At 37.7% G+C, this 8,868-nt stretch overlaps 1 long non-coding RNA gene across 1 annotated transcript; it reads left to right on the plus strand.

Annotated features, from left to right (window-relative positions):
* The first annotated feature begins 3,179 nt into the window (after positions 1-3,179).
* LOC117695317 (uncharacterized) lies at positions 3,180-7,099 on the plus strand. Its single transcript, XR_013106088.1, has 3 exons — positions 3,180-3,314; positions 4,491-4,575; positions 6,237-7,099. It is a non-coding gene; the product is annotated as an uncharacterized LOC117695317 (long non-coding RNA).
* The last annotated feature ends 1,769 nt before the right edge of the window (positions 7,100-8,868 follow it).

Below are 8,868 nucleotides of genomic sequence, written 5' to 3' on the forward strand. Positions count from 1 at the left end.
AGTGTAGAAAACTACCGATTTTGCTGGAAGGGATCAAAGATTTTTCTTTTTTCTTTTTTTTTATCAAAGATTTTTTTTAAAAGACAAACAGCATCAGTTTAATCTCTCTATCTTTTAAGAGTAAGATAAAACCTTACTCTTCTAAGAATCCATCTAATTTGTCAACTCTTTATCCCTTGTCCTGGAAGAATTATGTATTTTAATCTATACTTCTAATGACACTTTGTACCTTCATCAAATAATTTGTCACATTCTATAGACTACCACAGGTTCTGTCATACATTTTTGTTTTCCCCTTTCCTATACTCTGAGAACCCTCAAATCTAAATAAACAAAAGTCACATAGTTAATGAATCACAGTGCTGAGGTGAAGGATTCAGTCTCCGTATTCTATCTCATCTAGCACTGAGTGAATATATGAACATTTATGCAGAATGGGTCTGCATCACAGCCTGTAAATTCCCCTTCTTACTCTCCTTTCTTTTTTTCATCTTCCTTTCTTCCCAAACACAGCCATGGAGGAAAGAATCTCAAATAGGAATCTCTTTGACTGTTCACTGCTCTGAAAAAGTGTGGACAACAGGCATAATAAATGAGGACACCTTCACTGGGTGTGGTGACACATCCAAGTAATCCTAGCATTTGCGTGGCTAAGGCAGGAGATTGCTGTTATTTGAATTTAAGGTTAATCTGAGAAAGGTCCTGAAAGCCTGAGATTTAAAAGAAGACTTTGTCTGAAAAAATAAAAATAAATTAAACAGCCCTTTGTGCTGTTGTTGCAAGTTTGGCCCTTACCAATATGTTTTGTGCTTGTGGAATAAGAGGAACTCTCAGGCCTTCAGTACCCTTTGTCCTAATTTATTTTCTTGTCATAGATGGCTTTTAGTTTTTAACCTATCTGTCCCCTAATAGTACCTTTTCTGGCCCTTCTATGGGGCTGAAAATGGACACCATTAATTATTCTTTTGTAGAGCCATTGTCTCCAGAAGATTCTTGTTTAAAAATCAGTGGTGATGGCTGGGAATGTAGCTCAAACAGTTTGAGCATTTTTAAGCATATGAGAAGTCAGGGCATTAATCCCTAAGACTACAAGAAAGACAGAATAGCCACTAGAATATTTTAACTTGGGGCATATAAAAGGAATGGGTTGCTGAACTTTTATTTTTCCAGAGTTCATTGAGAGAACATAGCCCCTTCTTAGAAAACTGCTGTATTGCTTTTCTTCTACTCCAAGACTTAGTCAGAAACCCAAAAGAAATGGGAGTCAAATCATTCTTGAACCCAAATCTGGAGAAATTAGTCTCAGGCCCTAAGCTAATAAATTATTTTGATGGAAAGAAGTTATTTGCAAAATAGTGTTAATGTGAATGGATCCTTATTGTAGGCTATCCTCAGAATCTTAGGAGCTGTAATCACAAGAGAGTATACAATAAATAATGAGAATCAGGGATAGAGTCATTGATAAAGGAACCATGCAATGCTTGAGTGGGAGAGGCTATGAACAATGACTCCCACCTCTGCTGTTTAGAGAAAAAAAAGACAGAGTTGAGACTAAGTCCTCACACTCCCAACTCTTAGGATGGTATCTTTTTGCTTGAGTCTGAACTTACAAAATTTTATATGACATGAACAGATTTACAAAAGCTTGAATATTACCCAGGGCTTTATTTCCACTAATTTAGGTGGAAGGTACTAAGTACTAAGTTAGTAAGTACTGCAAATAGTCAAACTTATTTCAAGAAGAACTTGAAAACATCACAGGACCTGCTACCATCTTTTATCCTCTATGTTGTTAGAATTCAAAGTCGAAGAACCTAAATAAGAATCCATCATCTTTCCTGTTGTAAATGAAGACTTCCTGGGGATTGTGAACACGGAGCTTCAGCATACAACTACCTTATTGTCTTCTCAAATTCTTTAGTTTCCTTTCTCATCCTGAAGGTCACATTGACTTAAAGATGTATAATTATCTTTTAGTTTAGCTACCGTTTAACTTTCTTTGTTGTTTATAAAATAGATTTTAAACCATCCTAACTTCTAGAGCAACAATTGAATGAAGATTCTGCTTTCACCATTAGTTCCTGGTGTTGTTTGCTTAGACAAGCCGTTTTAGTTACAGTATGTGCCAGAGACTTAGCAGCATATTCACTACATTAACTTGGTTAGAATGTGGCTTGTCCCCCTTGTGGTTTGGTATGCATTTGGAGTGAGAATGCAGACTCTCTGAGCCTCACAGGAAGGGAACAATACACTAGCAACATTTCTGACTACCTCAAGCCATGTTTGAAGTCTAGATCAAGCTGCATACTGGGAAGACATTCCACGTAGTGTTGAGAGGTCCAGCCCTAATGTTGAGAGCTCACCTACATCCACAGTGGATACATGCTAAATTAGATGATCTTCAAGATGACCCAGTAGGTGCTGACTTCTCAGGAGAACTGCCCTTTGTGATGTACTCAGGAATACATTGGGCCCCAGCCACCTGTGGCCTGATATTTACTTCCACAACTGTGCTGCAGCAAAGATGGAGCAAGGAGGAGCTCCCATTTCTGGAGATAAAGACCTAAAAGTGTCTACGTTCTCTAATTGTTAATCTTTCAAAACTTTTCTATAGTTAGGGATCTAGAATCATGGGAAAAACAGTCATACCCCAAAGAGAACTAGCTTGTTTTTTAAAAAGGGGTTGAAAGTGAATCTATTATGTTTAGTTTGTGCTAGGCCTTGGCAATTATGTAGCTGGTTCTGTATGTCAGGAGAGAAGTAAAAGTGCTATTCCAGGACCAGAAGGCATGTTCAAGGAATAAGACTAACACAGGTTTGATGGAAATGGTGCAGTATCAAATTTCAGATTTGCCACGTTTGCTTCAATTTTTACATTTTGACAATAAATTTTCATTAGATAGTGTCATAGCTCCAATATTTGAAAATTCCCTCAATTGCTCTAGGGAAACTTCCTTGCCCCTTGGGCAGAACCCAAAGGCAACTTGTAACTTCCCACTTTCCCACTCTGCAGCATGGGAAGTCAGTGTTTTTGGAGGTTGGTTGAGAATGGGTGGGGACAGAGCAGTAGGAGCTATTGCTGCACTAGCAACTACTCCTTTCACAATAGCTCTGTTTTGTCACTTTGTACCCAGATTTCCGTTGGTTAGCCTCAACTTTATCTTCCTCATTTCTGTTTCCTCTTCATGACACCAAGAGTCCTTCAGAACATGTGACCTTCCTGCTCACAACATAAAACTCAGCTTTCTGTGGCCTCTATAGTTCGGCTCAACACCTATATTCCATCTAAGACAAAGGCACCACTTCAATGACAGGTATAGTATCTACTTGTTCTCTTAGATTTCCATACTGAAACAGTGCCCAAAACAGCTAACAGTGTTCTGGATATGCCTAACTGACTCTCAGATCCTAGTTATTGATAAAGGGTCAAAGATAAGACTGATGTTTTCCATTGGCTTTCTATCCTAGAGTGTGTGATAGAGACAAGGGACACAATAACTTCTAACAAATAATGGCTTTTAGAAGATAGTCATATAAAAGTTAAATGCTCATCAGACCTAGGAGCTAGGAGTTCTGAATAGCATTTTAAATTTTGTCCTACATCTGTTACTTTTTTGGGGGGTGAGTTGTTTCTGCAGTCTAGCACTCAGTGCTTGAGTCTCTTTTGCAAAGAAGAGAAAGACAAAGGTGAGATGCTGTCTAATGTCTTAGTCTCTATGTCACTTATTTTGAAGATTACCAGCCTTTGGCTGGGAAAGATGAGACTGCTGCTTGAATGTAGACCTCTAGGCAGAGCTGAATATCCCTTAGAAAACTACTGGTGGGCTAAAAGGTATGACTGAAAGATGAAAGATTCTTTCTTTTCTAGTCTTATAAGTCACTACTCCAATTTAGAATTAAAAAGTCATATAAAATAAAGTTTGGAAGTATAAATAGAACAAAGGTCCAGAGAGAAGAAAAGGTAGTTGCCTAAGACCACACAGAAAACCTGTAGCACAACTCAGTCTAATCCCAGGCTGGTGCTCTTTTTATTCTGCTTTAGGAGGACTGAGATACCAAGAAATAATGGGTATTCTGCAACTGAGGCAGGTGACTCTCCTTATAGTGGAAGAAATCTAGATATTTGGACATGGTCCTGAGTACTTCTTTATCACCAAATATATTTTTTGATATGTGGCTTATTCTGGACATTTATAGATTTTTGGTAAAATCTTATACTTATTTTACCAATCTTATGCCTTGCAATTTCCTTCATGAAGACTGACTATTCTAGTTCTCATTAGGAGCAGCTTTGTGGAGCTATCCAATGAAATACTTTGCACTCTCATGGGAATAAATTCTCATGCCATTTCAAATCAGATAAATGACAAATAGAAGACTTTGGAGTCCTCCAATTATCACCCCATGTAGTCATCTATGTCTTCATTTGATGGGTCTGATTAACCTTAATCAACTAAACTTGATTTTCTTCTATGTATTTCTCTGAATAGGTGTGAACTGGAACATGAAGATTGAAAATGAAACAGGCATATATCCAGCTTAAGGACTGAGTCCATCCATCAATCCTGGAAAACAGTATTTATAATAATCTCTTAAGTCAATGCACTAGGACTCTTTAGCCCCTTTTATACGTAGCTCTTTTCTATTTTTTGTGGAGTATATGAGGTCACATAGGGCAATTGAGAGGCTATGAATACCTCCAAAGGGTCCAGCTCTTCTTACAGCAGGTGATATGCAGAAATGGTGACAGGAAAACCAAAACTAATAGTCCATTACTCCTTTCTCTTTTAATCACTTTTCTTGGCTTTTACTAGCTCCAGAGTTTGAAATAGGTCTCTTTAATCACACCTATAAAAAGCTCTAGAAATCTCATCCAACAATTTCCAAACACCTTGAGATGTAAAACTTCTGTCTCCATTTCTAGAGAAGACAATTGAAGCCTAAGAAAACATTAGATCTTGGTAGGACAGAATTTGATACTGTCAAGCATTTTAAGTAACAGGATCATGAGGTTAAATAAAATATCAAATAAATTGTGACGGCTTGGGTCTTATGGCAGCTACTTCACTGCCCTGGTAGCTATGAGTTCAAACATCTTAGTGCCGCCCTGCAAAATCCACTGCCTGTTTTGCTCTTTGTTGCTCTTCCTTTCCCTTTTTGCAGGGAAATATAAACAGCAGGCAAAAACAAGTGGTGGGGTGGTCAGCCAAGGGACACAATGAGCTGATGGATGATACAACTTCCAAACTGTAAACAGCTTATTTTATTTCCTTTCGCAAGTCTTTCCCTAAACATCAGACTTCATTTTCTCATTTAGAATCTTGAATCTGTAAAACTAGGTGACTTAAAAAGGCATTTTAATAGTATTAATTCTTTATTATTTATGAGAAAGGGCAGCCAAGTTAGACAAAGCCAGCTAAGGCCACAAGAAATTATTGTTTCAATTCTGTTAAATAAATTATCAATCGTTTTCTCTGTTATTTTTTGTTTATTTTAATTTTAAAATACATTTTAGCCACTTTTTTATGTATGGGAGATACAAAGGTACATGTTAGGTAAGGATTCTGCCACTGAGTTTTATCCCTAGACCTTGGTTGTTTTCTTTTTTGTTTGAGAAAGGGTCATATTACATAGTCTAGATTGACTTTAGGCCTGAGGTTCTCCTACCTCTGTCTATGAAAGCTTGTATTCACACATGTACTATCATACCTGGCTACAACCACAATTTTTGAGCATTTGTTAGGTAACACATACTAAATTAATGGCTTTATATGCATTATCACATATCCTCACCCTGATTTCTAGCACATTTTTGTGGCTATAAAAAACCTAGGTTTAAGGGACATAAACTCATTTATTTAAGGTGTTCAGCTAGTTAATGGTAGAGATCGAATTTAAGTATAGTTTTAAGAATCAATATCTAGGTACATAACTAAGATGAACATGGCATGAGAGAAGTTGGTAGGAGGAGGGAACACAGATATTGTCTCTGAGGCTTTTCACATCATGGAGGCAGAATGATGACAAAATTTTCATGTTTCACCTAAATACAAGAGCTAATTGAGGCATGGGCACTAGAATCTCCAGACAAACACTCAGGATCCTTGTTTTAGTTTGGAGCTTTAGCCTGTTTTGTTCACTTCCCTCTTTTGGTGTCTTAGCCAGTTATGTTAGTGTCTGCCATTTGTCTCACGCTCAGGGTAAGACATAATTGCCCCATTTTTTTCTCTTTTCAGGTGCACATCTTCCAGCATGTTCTTGCTGCCCAGTGGAGGCTCCTGATCTGGCCTTCAGCAGTGTCACGCTCCGTGTATTTGACAAGCTGAGTTGGACACTCTGTGTGGTAGAGTGTCAGTTTGTCAAATACCCCAAGTGTGGCTCATGCCTATCAGCTCCAGGTCCAGGACAGAGCAAATAGACTGCTGACTATATACAAATGCTTATGAAACATGAAGCTCTCTGGCTTTGAGGGAACTACAACATTTATTCAGAGGACATCAGAATAAGAGCGATGCAGCTTTGGGGGTCTACCAGTCTTGTATGCATCTCTGTACATTGTGAAGATGCACAGTGGTCTTGAAAATACATAAGAGATACTGGTAATGAGAGTATTATTTGATTTAATATTAATGTCTTCTTTCACATTCCTCTTCTTGCAGCCAGGACAGGAGAATTTTCATACAAGCATCATGAATTCCATGAGAAAGTAGGAAATAAATATTCACGGTCTGGCCTTTGGAGCACATCTTAACCTCACCTACATTTTCTCTTTTCCTCTTTGCTTTTATCCTCCTTAAAACAACCTTCTTATTTCTCTTCCCTGGACTTTCAGACCCTGCCACATTCTAATTTCTCTGGGCACTATTGAAAGTTACCCTATACTTTTCTTTACTCCTTGGCTAAATACATATTGATATGTGCTCTTACATGTCCTACCATCCAATATATCCTCTGACATCAGTGAATTTTTACCATGGTATGTTCTTGAATTCCCTATTATATTGTAAGAGTCTAGACCTTATTATACTTGCTTGATTGCTGTCTCTCCTACCATTGTCCAACATTTTAATTATTTAATAAATGTTTACCAATTAATTGATGTTTTACTAGTTCATAACTTTTGGCTATATAGGTCAAATACCAATCAGGGTCTTGTGAAAAAAATAAATCAAACTGTGGCTATTCCAATGCTATAGTGCATACAGGGTAGTAACCAAAAGGGTTTTTTTTTCCTCTGAGAAAAAATAATTAGGTCTGGGGCAGGAGGGCAAAAAGAAAAAATAGACTCAAAGGGAAATAGATTTTGGAATTATTTGTTCACATAGGTCTTTTTAAACAGAATTTTCTGAGCCTTTACTATTCTAATGCTGTACTGGGGTGAACTTCTAATACAAAATATAGAATGAAGCATCTTTAATAGCTCTCTGCAGAGTTGAATATATCATAACATATATTTTGGCAAGCTTCTCTAGAGAAATTCCATACTCTCCCTTGGTTCTGAAGATATTTACTTTCATTCTTTAACTTTTCACTCACCAATCAGTGACCTAAATAATAAGACCCATATTGTCAACCCGTTTTTGCTCAGAATCGTCGGAGGGGTGCATCTCTATCTAGGGACGACTTACTGGTTTACTCTGCATGGAAAGACATCATACTTTATGGGCAAAGACCATTTTCAGAAGATATCTGCAGCAAAGTACGTATACTGCTAAAAATCCATGAGTCTGACTTTCAGTCTTTGTTCTGCCATTGATTTAATATATGTTACTTTTGACAAGCCATCATTTCTCTCTGGACTTCAGTTCCCAATTTGTGGTATGTGAGTGTTCAGATAAGTAATCTGTAAACATTTTCACATGCAAGAATAGGAGACATTTCTGGTGTTTCCAGTGTAGGAGTTTCCCTGAATTTGTGACTCACTTTACTATGGCAATTTCAATAAAAATTCTCTCCTCAAGCCTAGTGATTAATTCAAAAGAGCAGAATAAATGGTGTTTTCAAGGCTTGCAGGGCTGGATGCACAGCTGTTTCATGAAGGAAGCTGAGGTTTCTACTGGGTAGGACCCAGGTTGTGGAGGCTTGTGAGTGAGATGGAGAAGAAGAAGTTGTCTCTGTCACTAATTATGTGTAGCTAGCATTTGTCAAAGAAAAAATGCTGAGGTTTCGATCATGGACTTGCAGCATCAGTGGGGGTGAAATAGGGAGGACTGTCAATCACTTTTGTGTACTATTTTGACTTTTGACTTCTGGAGTCATCTCAAAGTGGGAGCACCTCTTGTTGAAACCTGATCTGATCCTATGCATATATAGAATACACAGGCAACACGGTAGTTCTCATGAAAAGTAAGGAAGATGATTTGACATAAAATACATGGGGGAAAGGAAGCAATGCAAGCCTGGCCCCAAACAATTTCATTACAAGGGAGTTTCATTTCGAAGTACATAAAGAGTTCCTTTTCTCCTTTCTCCTCCCCTCTCATTCCCTCCACTTTTCTTCATTTCTCCCCATGCCCTCAATTAACAACAAAGAGAATCTATTACTCTTAACCATCTGTCTTCACAGTTCTTGTAAAAGAAGATGACCAATGCAACTAACCCAAAAATTTCAGTGGTATTATACACAGACTTTGAAAAGACAGAAACTACTTCATATGTACATTCATAATGCTTTGAGAAAAAAAGTGAGGTTTCTCAACAAACTTCCTCATGCCCTGAGAAGAGTCACAAAGTAGATCTGAAAGAAAGATGGAGTGGAGAGTGGACATTATGTAGAATACTGTTTAAGTAAAATTTGATTTGCTTTAGATAGGGCTATCCATGGTATGAGAAGGGAAGTGGCATGAGTTGGAAGGTGAAAGACCAGCC

This window comes from Arvicanthis niloticus, chromosome X (genome assembly GCF_011762505.2).
Source record: "Arvicanthis niloticus isolate mArvNil1 chromosome X, mArvNil1.pat.X, whole genome shotgun sequence".
NCBI lineage: Eukaryota > Metazoa > Chordata > Mammalia > Rodentia > Muridae > Arvicanthis > Arvicanthis niloticus.